This window comes from Eptatretus burgeri, chromosome 16 (assembly GCF_056783735.1).
Source record: "Eptatretus burgeri isolate ZD-2024b chromosome 16, Ebu_testis_v1, whole genome shotgun sequence".
In the NCBI taxonomy this organism is placed as follows: domain Eukaryota; kingdom Metazoa; phylum Chordata; class Myxini; order Myxiniformes; family Myxinidae; genus Eptatretus; species Eptatretus burgeri.
In genome coordinates, this window is record NC_140976.1 from 29,699,890 (window position 1) to 29,721,340 (window position 21,451).

The 21,451-nt window shown below is 42.6% G+C and overlaps 1 pseudogene across 1 annotated transcript in view; it reads left to right on the forward strand.

Annotated features, from left to right (window-relative positions):
- The first annotated feature begins 1,211 nt into the window (after positions 1-1,211).
- The window catches only part of LOC147010799 (uncharacterized), a 44,722-nt pseudogene continuing 24,482 nt past the window's right edge, over positions 1,212-21,451 (forward strand). The window contains exon 1 of the transcript XR_015052103.1: positions 1,212-2,965. The product of XR_015052103.1 is annotated as an uncharacterized LOC147010799 (transcript). The remainder of the gene's footprint in view (positions 2,966-21,451) is intronic.

The following is a 21,451-nucleotide window of genomic DNA, read 5'->3' on the forward strand; positions in this document are numbered from 1 at the left end:
TGGCTTGGAATCCTAGGATCCTGAGTTCAAGCCCTATTGGCTGCTGAATTAACACCAGGTGTGGTTTACTCAGGTTGACTCAGCCTGTCATCCTTCTGATGTGGACAAAATGAGTACCAGTGTACTGGTGGAGGGGCACAGCATCAGTAGCACAGCTGTGCTCCAAGAAATGGTCAGAGTGGTGACCTGTCCAAGATTGTGCCAATTAGCCAAGGAAAAACTGCTTTGGTAGTTCCAATGCTCTGTTCAAGAGTATGGTCCACGATAACAATAGTTTGAAGGGGAATTTTTTTTTGCCAATCACAAAGTTCTGAAAAAAGTTCTGAAGTGTCAATTTTCGATTTTCGCCAGTGACGTCACACCTTGAACCCACCTTGATCCAAACAGTGGCTTACATAGAGAAACAGTGTATTTCGAGCTTGGATTCTGGAACCGATTCCACCATCATCAGGAACTCTGAAGGTTCTCGATGTGTTGAAACTGATCAGTGGGATTTTGAAGAAACTATTGGAGACAAAATTAGTGATGGAAATGATTTGGGGGGAATTATGGAGCCATTTCGTTTTGAGCCTTATGCGAGCGATTTCAACGACAATGGAGGTATTAGAGAAAATGAAAACACCGGTCGCACGTTCACTACAGATTGGTAGGCTTTGTTTTTCCATTCAATTGACGATTTATAATGGACTTTGTATTCATTGATAAAGCAGTTATATTACTCCATCTGTCCATCAGAAACATGACGCTGCATGACATGGCATGGACACTGCCCAGACACACACAGACACCACAGACAAAATGGGTGATGACTGCTTTGTCCCACCATTGTAGGCTTACCAGGTGTCTTGTATGATATGGGATCATCCTGTTCCATACTTTCCATGGATGCCATTTGTGTCTGTGGTCATGCCGTGTCCGTGCTGTGTCGTGTCGTGCTCATGCCATATCAGTGATGTGGTGCCGTGTCCATGCTGGGTCATGCCGTGTCGATGTCCTTGCTTTTGGGCATTTATTATTATTCGTTCTCCGTCCCAGTTGAGCTGACCTCTTCTTCGCCATTCCAATGAGTCTTCTTTGTCCATCCCAACTCGGTCCAATTATTTTTTGTATTTTCCTGCTGTTTTGTCGTTCTCCCAGTTCGTAGTGTATATTTGTTGATATTTCTTTTTCTATATTTTTTTTGTCTTTTTGGTAATTGTTGGGGCTGTATTTGTTGCTGTTTCATTTTCCTGTGCGGCATCTTCTATTCACACCTGTTTTTGTAAATTCCTTCCAAGGTGAATTAGGGATACTTTTTCAGGTTTGTTGTTTTCATGTTTGTTTCCAAATTAAATCTGATAGCCTGTTGAGCATTTCTCAAGCTCAGGTCGTCCGCCACTCGTCGCTCTGTGCACCTGGTTGAGTTCCACCAGGCCGCTCCCTCTCTTTCGTCTCGACAGGTACATTCTCAGCATGTACTGGTTTTTGTGGAACATTTTGTGGATGGTAAGCAGTTTTCTTGTTTTGATGTCAAACTTATTGATTTATGATTGGGGCCAGTTTATTGTTCCACAGCTGTATTGGAACACTGGTGCTGCGAGTTCGTTTATGGGTTTGATAATTATATATCTTCGGGAGGGATACGTTTTCAGGATCAGCTTCGTTCTATGCAGGTATCATTTGGTAATTGTTTTACACATTTGTTTGTGACATATTTTGTGGCCCTCTTCTACTCCGAGGTAATTGGATAATGCTTCATTTTCTAACTGCTGTATTCTTATTTCAAGGTCAATTTTTATGTTGTCTATTTTTCTTGGTTTACCTTGTACAAATGTACACTTGGCACGCTTATTGAGTCCAAATTCATTTGAATGTCCTCAGAGAACTGTTTTACTAGTTTTAGCTGTTCTGTAAATTTTTCGTCATTTGGTGTGAGGAGCTTTAAATCATCCATGTATCGTACGTGTGTCACCTTTCCTGTTTCTTTGGGTGTTCTATTGATGGTTAGGGTATATCCGTGTCCTTGTTACCTCCACCACTGAAGGTGGAAGGGGGTTATGTTTTCACCCGTGTCTGTCTGATTGTTTGTCTGTTTGTGTCAAAAAGTTGTGGACGGATAAAATTTTGTGGACAGGTTAGGTGCGTGACAAGGACGAACTGATTCGATCTTGGTGAAGATCAGGATCCGGATCCGGCTACGAGAATTATTTAATTTTTTGAGTGATTCTTCACCATTGAGAGATAGAGCCAAAAACGATATATAGCACGATATCTCAAAAAGTTGTGGAAAGATTCGGACGAAACTTGGTGGAAATGGGTGTGTGACAAGGAAGAATTGATTCAATTTTGGTGAAGTTCTGAATCCGGATCCGGATCTGATAATTTTTTAAGTGATTCTTCACCATTGAGTGACAGGTATACTGTCGGAGTAGCGACGCGGCACTATACCATGAGTGCCAGCATGCTGGTATACTATGTCGGAGTGGCGACCTGTCCAGAATTGTGCCCAATCGCCAAGGAGACTGCTTAAGCAGCACCAACGGTCTGCACAGAGTATGGTCCCAATGGATGGAATGGATGGAGAGATAGGGCGAAACCGATATATAGCATCATTTCTTAAAAGGTTGTGGACGGATTTGGATGAAACTTGATGGACACGTTGTGTGTGTGACAAGGACGAATTGTTACAATTTGGTAGAGATCCGAATCAGGATCCGGATATGAGAATTATTTAATTCTTAATGTGATTCTTCACCATTGAGAGATAGGGCCCAAAACGATATAGTACTGTATAACATGATATTTCAAAAATGTATTGGGCCTGATATGTTCTCCTGGATCAGGCATTGCATGGTGGAGGTATGCACTCTACCGAGTGCCCTTCTAGTTTGATGATGAAGATACTCAGTGGGTCCAGAGCCAGACAAAACAAGAGTGGGGGGAGAGCCTGTCTCCCGGAAGATCCCACGCCATATCTTCACATCTGGTGATTTCGATATTTCTTTCTGAGTGCTGTAATATCAATGTGGTATTCCAAAGCTTCATTGTTTTCTCAATCAGTTTGATAATTTGGGGATTGATTTTGTAGATTTGCATGCATTTTATCATCCATGAATGTGGGACACTGTAGAAAACTTTCTTATTATTTATCCAGGTGGTGGACAACTTGGTTCTTCACATTTTGCAATTTTCAAGTGTGGCCTTGTTCAGTAGTAGTTGTAAATTGTTCCATAACAACCTCTCTAATATCCTTTTTGTTCTGCTTCCAAATCTTCTTGTTGTGTTAGGTGATGGTACATCATTTCTGTGATGATGCCTGTTAGAAGTTTGTATGTTGGTAGTAAATAATTTACTAGTATTTATGAGGAAGTTGCGTTTCTTCAGATTTTGGGATGAGAAGTGTGTGTGTGTGTGTGTGTGTGTGTGTGTGTGTGTGTGTGTGTGTGTGTGTGTGTGTGTGTGTGTGTGTGTGTGTGTGTGTGTGTGTGTGTGTAAAATAGCCTTCAGTGCCAATAAATAGTCAAAAAGCTTCTTTATTTTGTACAATGATGGGAAATTAGATTAGAAAGTGTATCTTTTGTAGTTTATCTCTGGATTGTCACTTAAGTGAAACTCGACTCGCTGAATGTATGCCCTTTGGAAGATATGTCCTATTGAGTAATCACGATGGGTAACAACATGCCTGCTGATTGCAGCAAACATGGTAGGGACCCAAGAGGATATGCCAGGAATTGAGTGGCGTCTAAACGCCTGTTGTTTTTTTTCCTCTCTTGCTACTGCTTGCAGACTCTCCCTCCACCTGTCTGTAAAAACCATCATGGCTCAGATAGAACAGCTTTGCCCCTGACATCAGTATCCCTCGAGAAGAAAGCTTGCACCATCTGCCAAATGCAGTAGGATCTGGCCACTGGCCTGGTTCCCTCATGAATGTGGACAAGCATGCAACTTTGAAAATAGGCTAAATTTGGAAGATTGATGGATATACTCCCCCCCACACCCTCCCCCCACCCCTCCTCCCCAAGACAATCACACTACAAATGAGTATAAATATTATGTCACATGTAATTATTGTTTACTCTAAGACCTATTTTAAGGCAATAGCTCAAATCTAATTGTCCTACATGACGTAAGCTGCATATTCTTGCCACAAGTGCTGTCACGACAAAACCACCATAATTATGTTTACTGACTTGCTGTTTATTGGTAGTTATCCATGGTAACAGAGACAGAGTATAATGACTTGGTGTGGTGTGCAGTGCAATGGAGTAGAGGGAGGTCCTCTTTGGGCTGTGGCTCTTATGCAAACTTGCATTTCTGGACACAGTATGGGTTAAGGCCTTCCACAAAATTGATACCTCTGGACTCTTAAGCAAGAGGTATAAGTATAGGACCAGCTGTTTCCCCACCCCAGACATATAGGCATAGTCATTTTCACCCCCTGAAGTTTTCCATCGATTTCAAATTGTATCCACTTGTTCCCAAGCTTGTTCACAAATTTGTCTTCTCTTCATTGGCCATTCATCTTAATTCGGTTTTTCCATGAGTTTCAATGTCTGCGTAAAATTAATTCATTTATACAATATAGTTCCAGCGAAGCAAGATGGGCTATGAATATATTTTGGTCATTGTCGACCACATCACCAGATTCGCTAAAGTATGTGCCACCACAAACAAACACACCAAACACAAACAACTACAGAGAAACTTTTCATTGACTACTTCCAGTGCTTTGGCTTTCTCAGCGGATTCATCATGATCAGGGGAAAGAATTTGAGAATAGACTTTTCCATCAACTGTAAAGGTACGCAGATGTCGAGAGAAGTCGTACAACACCATACCACCCACAGAGAAATGGTAAGGCCGAACGTTTTAATTGGACCTTGTTGAGTATGCTGAGGGCCATGTAAGAAAAATCAAAATCAAATTGGAAAGACCACCTCAACAAAGTTGTTCATGCATGCAACTGCACAAGGCAAGACTCAATGGGATTTTCACCACACCACCTCCTGTTTGGACTTGTACCAAAGTTGCCAGTTGTTTTAATTTTCAGACTTGATGTAGATAGCCCAGAATGTAGTAATGCAGCTTATGCTCACAAATAGAAGCCATGCATGCAAGAGGCATATGCAATTGCCCAACAGAATGCCGATAAAATGGCAGAGCAGTCAAAGACCCAGTATGATAAGGCAGTCAGGAGTTTGCCGCTACTGCCAGGTGACGGGGTGCTGATGAGGCCAGTGGACCAAGTAAAGCCTGAGGTTGGAAATGGATGCATGTCGGTACTGCATCAGAATTTGTTCCTGCCCTTCAGTGGGCTGCCACTTAAAACTCGGTTCGTCCCAACGCTCCGGCCAGAAGGAACCACCAGCAAAGCGGTAGGGCTATTATCTCCATGCTGCACTATACCTAATGATTCCATTGAGGAGAATATGGAGCCACATCTAGTCCCTTGCAAAGGACAATAATGCCCTCAAAATGGACCACATGAGGTAGAAGAGGACCTGACTGATAGAGCTTGAGAGGAACTTCGAAGTCCAAAGAAGAAGCTGCACTGCTCTTCGAAGAAGAAGCTGCACTGCTCATCGTAAGTTCGGAGAATGAGCTAGAAACAGACCCTGGGCCTGACCCCGAAGACAGAGGGGATGATGACCTACTAGCCGGTCGGATGAGTATTGATCGACCTATGCGCCAAGTATGACCACCACCTTGTTTTACCTATGATAGGCTAGGAGAACCCACAGTAAGAGCTCATGTTAACTTGATCTATTTTCCTGTTTGGCAAGTGTTGCCATAGGGGTCTTCCACCAATCACATGGTACTCATGTCTAACAGTATGTAAGGTAGGTGGACTCGAGGACAAGGCACAAAGAGTCGTGGTAATTGCTTTCACAATGGATTCCATGTTGATGTTTAATTTGCGATTGGTGATCTGAACATGGTTAATGTTGAGGCCAACATTTGTTTTACCCAGGGAGAGTGTAAGGACGTCAAAACATTCGTTTTGTTTTTGAAAACAAAATAACAGTTGGTTGGTTGATCACGGGGTTTGACAGCCAATCACGTCGCTTGGCACTCTTGCTCTAAATCACCGCATCAAAATAAAAACGTGGCAAAAGAGAAATTTACAGCAATTCAGAGATCCTCAGTGTGCACAGTCTGCTCAAATGGTTTCATGTGTTTTATTTTACTGTCTCTCTGTGTCTGTCTCTATCTCGTCTCTCTCTCTCTCTCTCTCTCTCTCTCTCTCTCTGTACCTCTCTCTGTACCTCTCTCTCTCTCTCTCTCTCTCTCTCTCTCTCTCTCTCTGTACGTCTCTCTCTCTCTCTCTCTCTCTCTCTCTCTCTCTCTCTCTCTCTCTCTCTCTCTCTCTCTCTCTCTCTCTCTCTCTCTCTCTCTCTCTCTCTCTCTCTCTCTCTCTCTCTCTCTCTCTCTCTCTCTCTCTCTCTCTCTCTCTCTCTCTGAGCCCAGAAGAAGGCTGTAACATTTGAAAAGCTGCTGATTATTTATTTTGCAATTTCATTTCGCATTTCTTGATGTCAATCACTTCATTGTCCCTTTCAGTAATCTTTAAAATCAACATGAACATCTGGATTAAAGTATATTTAATAATGATCTTCATGGAGGAACACAATTTAAAACTAGAAGGGCACTCTGTAGAGCGCATACCTCCGCAACGCATTGCCTGATCCATGAGAATATATCGGGTTCAATGCATTTTTGAAATATCATGCTATACAATACGAAATCGTTTTTGGCCCTTTCAATCGTGAAGAATCGCTTTAAAAATTAAATAAGTCTCCTATTCAGATCCGGATTCGGATTTTTATCAAAATCGAATTAATTCGTCCTTGCAACACAACCAACATGTCCACCAAGTTTCGTCCGAATCCGTGCACAACTTTTTGAGATGTCGTGCTATATATCGTTTTTGCCCTATCTCTCAATGGTGAAGAATCAGTTTTAAAATCATAGTAGTCGGATCCGGATATGGATCTTCACCAAAATCTAATCAGTTCGTCCTTGTCACACACCCAACCTGTCCACAAAATTTCATCCGGATCCGTCGACAACTTTTTTGAGATATCCAGTACACAAACAGACAAACAAACAGAGAGAGGTGAAAGCATAACCTCATTCACCTTCGGTGGTGGAGGTAACAACTTTATTTTGCCCTCTTTTTAACCAAATTCAACATCTGCCACCTGATGTTGCACCACCATTTCACGATTAGCGGTACAAGTAGTTCAGAGCTTTGGCTCTGAGCGAAACCAAGAGCTAACACAATTAACCTTTTTAAAGTCCATGAAATAATTTAAATTGATGGATTAACATAAACTTCTCCCATCACTTGGGATGGGTACTTTTGCTAGTGTCCTTATCATGTAACTTGATTAATCTATCCAAAACATAAATCTTGCAAGTTTAAATAGATTGTTATATCATAATCACATGTCAACTTTTAGTATTATAGCATACCACTAGACACATAGATGTCACCAGGAAACAAGTTGTCCAGAAACAACAGTACTCTGTTAGATGTTTGTCACGAACCCCGCCTCCCCAGCAACACCTATTTGGGGCAACACTGTCAGGATATAAATACCACACTGTGAAGTGTGGTGGCAGTGTTGTCTACCTTGGTAGGGGTGCCCTTTGTTTGTCCATTGGTTTAAAAAAAAAACGATATGTATAAGAGAGCATTCTGTAGTGGACAAACAGTAAGTCCATAACTACATAACTACCCAATTTTAAATTGTAGCAGTTGCTTTTTTTTATTTATGAAATGAAACAAAATGTTTTATTCACAACTCTTTATACTTCCACATGTGCTCCGGAACCGTCAACGCATTTCGTTGATCCGACCGGCACATTCGCTCTTGCTGATCGCAGCATGTTTTTCGGAATGTTGGTGAGAACATTGGTTATTCTCTCTTCCAGTTCATTCAGGTTTTTTTTTTTGCTTCATGCTATTGGACACTCTATCATTTAAATTTTGTTTCATTAAAATCGGTTCATAAATAAAGTTGCAACAACAGCTTAAAATTGGGAATTGACTCATCAGACACCCTGTAGTGGAGGCTCGAGTTAGCATAAGTGTGTTGAACAAGAGTACATTTAGAATGGTCGATACCCCAACAAAAGTAATAAGTGGTGAGTCATCCACTGAAAATAAATAATTAGCTTTACAGCTCATAATACCAAAAAAAAAAAATGTTGTACATCTTGTCACAGTCATCAACAATTGTGGAAAAGTTTTTCTTGATATGTTGAAATTAACCAATATTTCATGCTTGCAGGAGAGAACAGTAACCATGACTATGGATTGGCTGCAGAATACATGTCGAGTATGTTGTTGGTGTTACAAGACAAAAATACACAATGCTGTATGGCACAATATCTATCACTTCATTACAATCTGACAGTAATGATTTAACAACTCTGCACAAAACTGTCCATGTGGCAAGTGCATTGACCAATTTGTCACAACCAACTGTTCTTTTTGAATGAATGTGTACACAGGCATATATTCGTCTGATTTATATGACATTTACATTACATGGCAATAGCAAAGGTTCAAGGGCCAGAATGTACATTACTTGCATAATGGATATTATCACTATAATGTAACAATTTTGCTGTCATATGTACTTTAGATCTTTGAAAGAAACATTAACTGCTGACAGTGGTGGTTCAGTTGGAAAGGAAAGATGAAATACTTGGATACACGGTGGGTGAATATATGAGTAAATGTGCCGTTGTGATATTGGTGCCCTTGCCCACTCATCGCCAAGGAATGAAACAGGATTTTGGATCAGACAGGGGTGGGGGTCTATTTGTGGCACAGAGAGTGGTGGGAGGTGTGAAATAGATGATCAAATTTTATCGTGCTTCTCCATGGGGGTCAGCAAGTGTCCCGGCAAGCTGTAGTGATCTATGTTTCCAGTGAATTCTAATTTATGGATATACAGGTGCTTGCTCTGTTTATCGAAATGACGAACGACATTGGATAAGCTCGAGCCACTTCCAGTTGCAGATATTTCTCCAGAAATTTTGAGTGATCCTGATCCGGATTGTTTACAATCTGGATGACCGACAAAATGGCGGATCCAACACGTGGTGACGTCACAAGCACATGTCAGTGAGAGACCTCAATACAGGCAGCCCGAGGGCTGCTTTAACCTCAGCGTTGCCCGGTAAAAAAGGAAATTGTAATACCCTCTGCCACCACCACTAGGTGGTGCTACATGGTACACATTTACATGGCGAATTTACACACACACATCCCTGCCCCCCCCCCCCAACCACATCTCCACGTGAGGCCTCGGCCACAGAACCAATGTTACCCCCCCCCCCCACACAAAGTTGGATTTGTAACCCAAGTTTGGAGTTTGTAACCTAAAAGATGTGGCTGTGCATAAGGAATAAAGCCAGAGAGAGAGAGACACACACAGAGAGACAGAGACATTTTTATATACACATATATATATATATTTACAGTCTGGACAGTGTTTTGTCTGTCTGCCTGTATCTGTGTTTTTTTTATCTCCCCTCACCAGGGCCAGCCCAAGTACAAATGAAGCCCCAGGCAAGGGGCGTCTTCGGTGCCCCCTCTCCATTTGTTCATTTTTTGAATACTTTATGTGGTCGTAGCAAATACAGGCAGTAGTTAGGGCAGGCAGTGGTGAAGAGATAGCGAGGCCAGGAAATGGTGAGGGGTAGCATAATATCAAGACATTCTTTAAGTATAAAAGGAGTGAAGAACAGGTGAGGACAAGTATGGGCCCATTGAAGAATAGCACAGGAAGAGTGGTTAGTGAAGAAAGTAAGATGGCAGGCTTATTAAACAGTTTTTAGGTCCTCGTGGAGGATCTCTCAGTCTTACTCACGTTGTTGTTCTTCATCTTCTTCTTGTGGACTTTTTAGATCCTCGTGAAGGATCTCTAAGTCTTACTCACGTTGTTGTTCTTGTGGACTTTTTTGTTTCACAGCCTCCAGTTTTCATGGAAACTTCCTGAAACTTGGCATATATATGTAAAAATACCCTGCGCAGACAGTAACCATCTCAGATTTTGAAAATTCCTCCTAGAAAAAAAAGTTATGACGTCAAATATCTTCACTAATTGAAATCGCCTAAAAATTATCTATGAAACTAGGCAAGCTTTTTGAATTCTGTTTGCGAGAATTGAACAGGGCATTAGCAGAGATGAATCACCGCACATATGATACATCACTATGACGTCATATCAATTTTTATGACGTCATTCCTATTTTTTGACATTTTTTGTTTCACAACCCAGAGTTTTCATCGGATCTTCGTGAAACTTGCCAATGTATATGCAGAAAGCCCACGCGCAGGCAGTAACCATCTCCGATTTTGGAAATTCTTCCTACAAAAAAGTTGACATAATATCACCGCTAATGGAAATCGCCAATACCATTATCTCTGAAACTAGACAAGCCGTTTGAATTTTGTTTGCGGGAATCAAGCTGGGCATTAGTACAGACAATTTATCGCAAACCTGATACATCACAATGACGTCATATTCGTTTTTATGACGTCATCATTAAGAGGATGAGGATCTTAGCTCATTTGAGCTTGTTTTGCTTCAATATTTACACAAGAACAGTCAGGAGAATTGCCAATAGCGGACAGTATCTATCAACGAGGTGAGAACTCTTTCAAAAGATTCAGGTCGGAGTGGAGGAAGTAAAGAAATAACTTGGAAAGCGAAGAGTAGATAAAGTTCGGGGCCAGATAATATACCCCCAAGGGTTTTGAAGGAGGTGGCACAGCAGATAGGCAGGATGTTAGATGATATCTATAATAATAAATGTCAGTGTATGTCAGTTAGTTGGTCAGTCAGTCAGTCGGTGTGTGTGTGTGTGTGTGTGTGTGTGTGTGTGTGTGTGTGTGTGTGTGTGTGTGTGTGTGTGTGTGTGTGTGTGTGTGTGTGTGTGTGTGTGTGTGTGTGTGTGTGTGTGTTTTCATGCATACTCCAAAACCATGAAACCTCGCAGCCTGAAACTTTGCAAGTGTACTAAAGGAATTCCAAGGGAGTGCATGAATGAAAATTGGTTTGGGTTCATTAAAACACCCCTTTTGAGGATAATTCATGGCCTTATTTAATTATCTTTTGGTAAGGCATCATCTTTTTGTCATCTCGCTGTCCCTCGCAAGGGTCTTAAATTTGCCTTTTGTTTTTTTTTTTTGGCCTGCTCGACAATGCCTCGACTTGGAACAGGCCACAAAGATTTCTTAACGAAATGCGCTCAAAAATGTTTTTCAATTTCCTCACTCATATCATTGAATTCCTCATCTTCATTATTCATACCTTCAAATCACTTATAAACAGCTGGGGACACCAGTGTCTGTGGCTTTATTTCACTTCCACACATACCATAACCTCTAGAATCTCTTGACATTAACATTTTTGTGTGATCTGCTCTCATTATCCAACTGTCACTTCAACATAGATACATATATTAAAAAAAATGTACACATCTCACATAGACTGACTGTGTTGAGCCTGCAGTGCCACGAGGGGCCTCGGGTGCCTTACCTGCTGAAAATGTGAAAATTCAGTTTTTGGATGACATCGCTTTGTTCAACATTTTTGTGCGATCTGCTTTCATTATCCACTCATCACATCGACATAGATACATATAAAAACTAGAATGACAATTTTCGACGTCACGACGTCACCAGATGTGCCTCCACCCACATTATCACATCATTATACATACTTATACCAAGTTTGATTTAAATCCCTGAACCCAGATTTAAAATATTTAATAATTCTGGCTGCCATATCATGTGTCCGATCAGGTTGAAATTTAAAACATATATTCCACATGTCTATTAGATCATAACTGTGACATTTCACATCGATTGATGAAGTGGTTCATGAGAAAGATTTTAAAAAGAATTTTGTGCAAACCAATATGGCTACCAGACAATGTGACCTATTAATTATTCGTGAACACCCTGATATCCCCGAGGCTTGGGGAACATGTGTGTGAAGTTTCTCTTCGATCTGTAAAGCCGTTCTGGAGAAGAAGATTTTAAAATGTTTGTTGTTCAAAAATCATAGCTGCCAAACCACATGACCTATGACATCATAATTGGAGAACTTTTTGTTCCTCATGGATAAGCGATCATACCTGTAATGTTTCACCTCGATCTGTTCAGCCGTGACCGAGAAGATTTTTGACCGTGTGTAGGTTAAAAACAACATGGCTGGTGAACCACGTGACCGATGACGTCATCAATTTTTTTGCCAATTCCAATTTAGCCATGTACCGACTCTTTTTCCTCCTTCTTCTGCCGACCTACCATCTTCTTTATATTTTAGCCAACCCATATTCACCATATACCTTCACAATTTTTTCTTCAACCTTTAACCTTTCCTTTACCTAATCCTTTCCAATCTTCATCAAAAATAAAAATAAAAAACAGTCTTTTAAAATGTTTCAACTTCCCCTTTCACACATGTGGTTCTCTGTATTGTATCATAATTCACAGCTCTTCTTTTTCTTCTTCTTCAAAAGACTTCAATTCGACCTTTCCTTCATCTCGTGTCTAAAATGTCCCTCTGTTACAATGTCTCTTTTCTCCATCAATCTATAATTTCCCTTTATTGCATCCCTCATGTAATGTCTTTAACCGCATCTCTGACTTAAAAATTTGTAAAATCCCAGTTTGTAATGTATGTCCATGTTCAATCAATCGTCCTTTTTTTCCAACTTCAGTGCCAATTCACCCCACCAACTTAAATCTACCTCCTCTGAACCCCTCACCCTGTTATCCACTCTCCTTACCCCTCCCATCTTGCCCACCATCCTACCTCCACTCTTAGCACCTCTTCACGGTCTTCTGTTTCAGTATCAGTTCCTCCTCTGTTGTCCCAAAGTGTGTGGTGTTCTAACATCTGTGGGCTCCATTCTAACCTAACAGATATCTCTCTCTCAATCATTACACTCCACCACAAACATGCTCCTTCCTTCCTCTCAGCACACTACCCCCCCCTTCCCAACCCCTCAAATATTGTACCTCCCCCTGCCCACCCCCTTCTTCACCATATCATGACCAAGTCTCTTCCTTCCCCTCTCCCCACTTCTCTGATCGCCCTCCTGCATCTTGGCCGTGCCTGCTCTTATTGTCTCCCCTCTCTCTCAAAGCAACCTTCACATTCTTCCCTATCCAAGCTTCCCTCTCACCTTTCCCAAAAACCTCCCCCTCACCCTTCTCTCTCAACTATTCCCCCTCACCCTTCTCTTTCAACTATTCCCCCTCACCCTTCTCCCTCAACTCTCTCCTCTCACCCTTCTCCCTCCAATCTCCCCTCACTCCCCCTTCTCAAAGCCCCCCCTCACATCCACAAAACCGCCTTCTCCCCCCACTCTCCTCTCTCTTCCATGTCATCACTCCACCTCCTACAATCTTCAACTGCCCTCTGCCCCCTCTCTTATTACTCCCCACTGTACCTCAACCCATCACCACTGAGCCTTTTCTCCTCATCATCCGGCCCTCTCCCCTAGCTATTCTGCAATCCCCCACACCACACTCTTTCAACAACTCACCTTACCTCCCCCCCTCCTCCCTCATCCTACCCTCCCCCTCCCCTTGCCCCCTCCCCTGCACCCAAGGCCTCCTCCCCTCCCTCTTCCTTAACAGTGTGGACCTCAAACATCTGGGACCTTCACTCAAACCTGACAGATCTTTCCATACAGGTCACCAATGACAAACCAGACATAATCTGCCTAACAGAAACTTTCCTCCTTCAAGACGTCTCTGACTCTCTAGTATCTCTCCCTGGTTACTCCATCCTCCGGTTTGACAGACCTGAGCCTCGTCCTGGTGGAGGAGTTGTTCTCTTCATCAAAGACTCTATTCCTCACTCTCCATGCACTGCCCTCACTCCTCCACACCCCAGGAATGCCTCTGGCTACGGCTTCCCCTCCACTCCCACCTCATATTTATATATGTGTTGTACCATCCACCAAACAGTGATGACTCCATTTGCATCGCACTCTCTGAAAACATGGAACAACTTCCATCCTCTCATCCCAACTCTCTCTTCCTCATATGTGATGACTTCAGTTGTTGTCATGCCAGTTTGCTAGGTGTGGGTACCTCTCTCACCTGCATGGCATTTCAGCAAAAGACTTCTGGGAGTCATTGGGACTGACACAATCTGTCAACTTCCCGACCCGGATCTCAATCAACAGTACTCCATCTCTTCTGGATCTGATTTCGACCAATTTTCCTGAAAATATCTGCTGTTCTTCCTCTACCCCAATCGGTTCATTATGCCAGTCTATGCCAGTCAGCTATAGGTAAAGCAAATATGGGTTTAGGCTGTATAATGAGGGGGATCGAAAATCAAAAGAGGTGGTGTTAACATTGTACAGGAATTTCGTGAGGCCATATCTAGAATATTGTGTGTAGTTTTGGTCACCATAATTCAGGGAAGACACAGATGCCATCGAGAGGGTTCAGCGCAGGGCTACTAGATAGTTTCTGGGCCGAGCTAGACTCAGCTATGAGAAGCGGTTGAAGGAGACAGGGCTTTATACACTAGAAAGGAGGAGGTTTTTTTTTTTTTTGTATACCTTGTTAAGGCTCGTATGAGAGCTAACACACAACGCATATCAAGGGGGGCATGAGACAAGAGGGGCGGGAGTGGGAAGGACAAAACAGTGGGGAACAGTCATAAGGAGATCTGTGGAAGGGAGAGGGATGAGGCGGGGAATACAAGATGGACATAACAGGGATTTTCAGGAAGGAAAGCAGGGAATTTGAAGGAGGTGGGCTTGGGTGGATTATCGGGGGTAGAAAAGATCGAGGATTTGGATGGGGGATGATAAGAGGTGGTGGTGAACAGCTGTTTTGAAGGCCTGGAGGGAAGAATGGGATTGAACAGAGTGAGGGAGTTGATTCCAAAGGCTGGAAAAAAGAGGAATGAAAGAGTGAAGATGAGAAGTGATTCATGATTTTGGTAGTTTTACCATAAGGGGGTTGTTGGCGGACCTTAAGCGCCCTGTGGAAATATGGTGGGGACAACTCGCAGAGAGAGTGGGGGGGGGGGGACGAGACCGGAGAGGAGATGGTAGAAGACAGAAAGACCACTGATCCACCTGAAGTGAGAGAGTGAGAGTCCCAAAGACTCAGCCTCATCACGGGAGATGCCAATCATCCGAAATGCCTTGGTTTCCACAGCGTCAAGACAAGAAAGGTGAGAGGCAGGAGCACCAGCCCAGAGGGTAGAGCAGTACTCCATCAGGCTGCGGGCGAAAGCTTTGTTTGTGGTCAGGAGCTCAGGTGGGTCAAGGAACGACTTTGCATGATGGAGGATTCCCAGTTGGTGACTGGCTTTGGAGGCAAGGTTGGATATGTGACTTTCCCAGGAAAGATCATGTTAGATAGTGAGACCCAGAAGCTTGAAAGAAAGGACTTCTTCCAGAGGATTGTTGAGAAAGTAGATGGGAGGGGGGGGGGGGAGGTTCTAAACGGTCCTTTTGGAGAGACATAGTGAGAGTGTGAGATTTGTCAGGATTGAAAGCCATGTTCTATGTGTTTGACCAGTTTGTGATTTTACCCAGATCTGCAGAGGGCGAAGAATCTGCTGCTTGCCGGTCTGAGGGATGACAGATGGTACGGCAGAGGGTGGAGTCATTTGCAAAGAGATAAAGAGGATTTTCCAGAGAGTTGGAGGAAGAGATATGAGGAGTCCGTTACGACGAGATATGATAGAGATGTTTAAGATAATGAAAGGTATGGATAAAATAAGTGCTGATGAATTATTCAACAGAGTGAACAGTGGTAGGACCAGGGGCCATAACCTGAGAGTAAAGAAGAGGAGAGTTAAGATGGCAGTCAGGCAGGGGACTTATACTCAGAGAATAGTTAATGCATGGAACGGCCTCCCTGGAAAGATAGTGGCAGCAGAAAAAGTAGATAAGTTTCAATTAGAATTAGATAGGTACCTGGAAGTTATGGAGATAGAGGGGTATAGGGATGTTGACAGGACTTTTCGGTAGTTTAAGCATTGATGGGTGATTGTGTGCATGTGTACGGAGTGCTGTTGGTGGGGGTATGGGCGTCGATTGGTGGGGGACGGGGGGCCTTGTCCCCCCCACTTTTTATCAAGGGGGGGACAACATATCGATTGTCCCCCCCCCATTTTTTTTTCATTGAACGTAAGTTACGTAACACAAAACGAGCTGCTCTGGTATAACCAGGCCGAGATGCTCCTCAAATACAAGAATACATTTTTTAATCTCTATTAAAGTTTTATTGGTGTATTATAGTTCTATTAAAGATGATAGGTTAACAATTCAACATTGAGAATCCGTGCTTCCCAAGCCATGGTCTCCCACCAGCCAAGCGTCCATAGCGACGTCGCTTTTTGATCCTTCGATGTCGGCTCTTCCTATCATTGCGAAGCAGAATTCGCCAAGCGTTGGATTGTTCACCCACTAACAGGGAACGTGACCTGGACATTTTGAGGTATGTTGAGACGTTTTCGGACTTTGTATCGTCATTTTATGAGTGTTTAAAGAAATCGCGGCTTCATGGCCCGGAGCACCACGCCTCAGATAGTGTTAGGCCGCAACGGCTCGGGGCCCCTTTAGCGACAAAAATAGTTTATTTCACCTTTCTAACTTATATCGCCGGATGCTAGATGTTATTACCTGCACGATGATGTGCGTGTTTAATTATTGTGACTTTGCACCGTCGAGTTATAAGCCAATAAAATATTTCGCGGCCTGGTATGCTGATTGAGATGGTGGAGCTTGTGCAGGATGACGCGGTTTCACTCCACCGGCTCGCACGAACGAACGGAAAGATATTTTGTAATTCTGTTTTCATATTTCGCAGTCGATAACAGTGGCCTAAATCCCAAAGTTTAAAATCGGGTGAAAATCGAAGGAAAGTGGGTATTTTGGCGACTAAATTAGCTTTGAATACTTGGGAAACATAAAATAAAATGGTTTGATTCACTCACTTTTGCGGTGGTTAATGTAAATAATTTTTTCATCGGTACTTGGACTTAGGGGAGGTATAGACCTACAAAACGAGAGGTATCATTCGGTCGTTGGGCTTATGAGGATTAAATTATAGATCTTAAAAGGTCGCTGTTGAAAAATATGCAAAATTCACCTAAGCGGTTCGGACAAACGAACGGAAAATTATTTTTGAATTCTGTTCTTGGATTATACAGTATCTATAGGGTAGTAATGAGATTACCTCGAAAATCCGATTTAAAAAGGCTTAGGCTTAGTAGCTTAGCCGTGGCTTGCAATTTTTACTCGGAAAAATAACGTTCCGGAAGGAATTTCTCTTCCGCCATCATCCGAATAATTTTCCGTTTGCACGAGGACAAAGACGAAGGATAGACCGACAGAATAAGGTGTCTAATTAAACTGTGTGATTTAGAATGATTAAATTAGAGATTTTAAATGCGGCGTTGAAAATAAAATAAAGAGGATTGTCAGCTTCTTCTTCACCATGTCGACCCCGCAACGGTTCTGGGCCCCTTTAGCGACCAAAATGGTTTATTTCACCTTTATAACTTCTATCACACTATACTTATACAAAACGTACGGGCACGCACTCTACTTAAACAAAACGCACAGGCACGCACTATACTTGAGCAAAGGCACGCGGTTTCAAAGTTGTTTTTTGTTTTTTGGGTTTTTTTTGCACGTACGGCCACCCACGTATGGGCACGCACCAGTGGAAATGATGAACGTATTTACAAATCAACAAACTATGTACAATAATTGGAAAGAAGAGAGTGCATGTCCAGACGGCAACAGATCTTAATCCCTCGTCTCCTGGTCTCGTGGTTTGTGAGAGGTGAATAATTACATAAATGTTCACATTACAACTGATTTTAGCTCATTCCTTTGGTGAACCCTTTTGATGGCATGCAAATCAAGAACACAATCTTTAACGACGACACTAACTATGAACCAATATCATAATCATCTCACTCAACTTTAGCTCATTGGTTAATTAAATGCAGATTAAATAAAATGATGAATATTAATAATCCCAGGTAATAAAATACCAGGGTATCTGACCCTAACCAAAAGTAATAAAAGTAATAAGCGCGTAGCCGGGAACTAAGCGAGTAATGGAATGCTAAATTGGGAGCTCAGATGCTAAATTAAGAACTGAACTCTTATCGGCGCTCTTTTAGTAATACATGTGCTACACAAAGCTCATCACATGTCAACATTGTGCCTGGAGGTATAGTAACCTAGCCTAAAGTATGTTGACCTTAAAAATGCCCTGTGACGCAAAAATAACCCTTGTAATTAACATGTCCAAATTTATTCAACTGAAATGTAATTCCCTTCTCGTTTCATAGAGGATATGGATATCAGAAATTTTTTCGTTACAGCATCAAGTAGCACATCCCCAACCACTCTCCTGGAGCAATCAAGTTCCCAGAAAGAGGTGGACGATTCAAAGGAGAAGATAGGAGAAAAGGGTGCATGTGCGAGTACTTGGCCTAATTTCCCAGATCAGCCTTTTCAACCTCATGATGTCAGTTGTATCCCAGTCCAAATACTGCCAAACCGAAAGTTGAAGTTTCAACAACAGTGGTTCAAAGATTTTCCGTGGTTTCATTTTGATCAGAGCATCGGCGGTGTACTCTGTCACACCTGTACGGACGCTTCTCGTGAAAAACTTACTGAACTTGCCCGCTGTGCAGAAGACGCATTTGTCTCAAAGGGACTCGTCGTCCCGATTAGCTTATCGGTGTTAAAAACCAGCTAATATTCCGAACGCAATTATGGCAGTTCAATGGAGGAAGGGACGCAACGAGCAGGTGAATATTCAAACAAAGGGGGGCATTTATTGTACACGCATGCAGTCAATGAAGCAATGGGGGGGGGGCAGAATGGGTAAAAGACACGAGCTAAAAGCCTACAGCCGATATCTATTTATTATGTACATGCACTTAACAACAATTCTACTTATCGGACAAGTGACCTTTGACCTCATAATTAGTAGGCTTTTCAGTTCAGACTAACTCAACAACTTGGTAAAGTTTCATGACGATCGGTTTAGAATTATGACCTGTAGGCGATTGACAAACAAACAAACAGACAGAATAGCAAAATCGACCAACCAATACACTTGAAAAATATTCGATGTTGCAAGTCACAAACAAACAGACAGAGAGGGGTGAAAACATAACCTCCTTCACCTTCGGTGGCAGAGGTAATTATATTTCGGAAAGCACTGTCACGGTTGATTCAAAACTTTACAGTTGTGATCCACTGCCCTTGCTCCATGTAATACCTCCTCTCCACTCTTTCTGTCTTCTTCCGTCTCCTCTCCGGTCTCACCCCCCCCCCCCTGTTCTGTCTGCGATTTGTCCCCACCATATTTCCGCAGGGCGCTCAAGGTCCGCCAACAACCCCCTTCTGGTAAAACTACCAAAATCATGAATCACTGCTCACCTTCACTCTTTCATTCCTCTTTTTTCCCGCCTTTGGAATAAACTCCCTCACTCTATTCATTCCCATTCTTCCCTCCAGGCCTTCAACACAGCAGTTCACCACTACCTCTTATCATCCCCCATCCAAATCCTCAATCTTTTCTACCACCGTTAATCCACCCCAAACCCACCTCCTTCAAACTCCCTGCTTTCCTTCCTGAAGGTCCCTGTAATGTCCATCTTGTATTCCCCATGTTCCCTGCCCCATCCCTCTCCCTTCCACAGATCTAATGTCTCTGTTCCCCACTGTTTTGTCCTTCCCATCCCCGCCCCTCTTGTCTCATGCCCCCCTTGCTGTGCGTTGTGTGTTCGCTCTCATACGAGCCTCGACAAGGTATACAAAAAAAATGCAATATGTTTCACAGTGATCTGTTAAGGGTTTTCGAGAAAAAGATTTTTAAATTTACAGTTTTCAAACTAACATGCCTGCCAATTTGCATGACCTATGACATTGAAAATTTGTACTCTGCCCACAATTTCGTTGAGGATCACGGGAGTGAAGTTTAGTTTTTATCAGATAAGGTTTGTTTTTCTATCCAATGTGGCAGCCACACCACGTGACCTATGACGTCATCATTTCCAGACTGTAGGCAGGTATATTGTTGGATGATACTTGGTAAAATTCGCTTCGATCGGACAAGTGGTTCCATAGAAAACAACATTTAATATTTTTGTTCAATCCAATATGGTCACCGAACCACATGACTTCAATTATTCATTATCACCATCGTATCATCAAGGCATGATGAATAGGTGTGTTAAGTTTCCCCTCAATCTCAATCTGTCCATCCATTCTGGAGAACATTTTTGAAGGTTTTCGGGTAAATCCAGGATGGCTGCGTGCCAGTTCCATTGTCTGACAACAATGAAGGTGCCAGTCTTTGAGATTCTTCATTGAGGAATGACAAAAAAACACATTCTGCACATAGCACCAACAGCCAGATTATGTGGATATCATCATCAGTTGGTAGTATACGTGAATCTTGTCTGCAGAAAGAGAGAATAGTCCAGGAGTTTTTGAGGAAGTAAAAAAATCTGCTTTTTTGAAAAGGGGAAGGTCATAACTGTTTGGAAAGACATGAGATGGTAAAGAGTTTCAGAGTTTAGCAGTGAAGGGGAATATATATTATACAAGCATCATAACGGCCCACCCGTGAGTTGCCAATGGTCACACAATGGTTTTGAAATGGAGTGGCTTGTCGAGTCTTTTGTGGTCCCACTAATGGCAGAGGTACGCAATCAGTAAATTCTCGGAAGCAGAATTCAAAGTAAGAGCCAACTTTGTGGCGGAAGTCGAGCGAGTCAAGTCTTGAGGTTAGATTGGGAGAGTTGATAAGTTGGATTACTTTGGATTCAATTCTGTCCAGTAAGTACTGTATGTGCACTATGAGCCTCCCCAGATGAGAGCAGTACTCAATACAAGGAAGGATCAATCCTTTATATTGTTGAAGCAACTGTTCAGTGTGGACAGGTTGGGTGTGTGATGATGTACCTACCCAATGTTTGGTAACTTCATGAGTCATTAATGCTTTTATGGTTTTAAGAAAGATTCAAACACAACTGCTGTGATTGTCTGACAACAATAAGCAGGTTTGTCAGGTCAGGCTAGATTTGTTCTGTGACTTGCTGCAGGTACCAAGTAAACCTGTACTAACCTGTTTCATGGTCGGGTTGTCGGCGACTAAACCGTCCCCCCAACCAGGTTTTCTGGTGAGGAGGGTGCATGGATATGGACACTGAGCAGGATTAAAAACAAAACCTGTCAAAGGGCGGAGGAGCTCCTTGTGAGCCAATGAGCTGACAGCCATCCACATCTGGCGCCCAACTGCGTCTGCGGACGTCCTCCTGCAGTGGGTAACCTTTTCTAGGAGGTTGGTGGCAGGATTTGCACCCCAGCCACCGTAAAACCCTTCATTCCGCAAAATACACTAAAAACGCAAAGAAAACTGAAA